A 609-nucleotide genomic window follows, 5' to 3' on the forward strand; every position below is an offset into this window, starting at 1 on the left:
AGTTGTTCCTCTTTTTCCCCCCATAGCTCCCCTCCACCCAGTTCCCACCCCACCCTCTGCCATTACTCCCCACCACTGTCCTCATCCATAGGTGTACGATTTTTGTCCAGTCTCTTCCCGCACTCCCATACCTCCTCCCCATCGAGAATTGTCAATCCACTCCCTTTCTATGGCCCTGATTCTGTTATATTCACCAGTTTACTCTGTTCATCAGATTTTTTTATTCACTTGTTGATATGTATTTGTTGTTCATAATTTTTATCTTTACCTTTTTCTTCTAATTCCTCTTCTTAAAGAATACCTTTCAGCATTTCCTATAAAACCGGTTTGGTGGTGATGGACTCCTTTAGCTTTTATTTTTATCACTGAAGCTCTTTATCTGACCTTCAATTCTGAATGATAGCTTTGCTGGATAGAGTAATCTTGGTTGCAGGGTCTTGCTATTCATCACTTTGAATATTTCTTGCCACTCTCTTCTGGCCTGCATGGTTTCTGTTGAGAAATCAGCTGACAGCCGTATGGGTACTCCCTTGTATGTAACTGAGTTTCTTTCTCTTGCTGCTTTTAAGAGTCTCTCTTTGTCTTTTGCTTTTGCAATTTTATTTTTGG

The sequence above is a fragment of the Myotis davidii genome, unplaced genomic scaffold (genome assembly GCF_000327345.1).
Source record: "Myotis davidii unplaced genomic scaffold, ASM32734v1 scaffold500, whole genome shotgun sequence".
Classification (NCBI taxonomy): Eukaryota; Metazoa; Chordata; class Mammalia; order Chiroptera; family Vespertilionidae; genus Myotis; species Myotis davidii.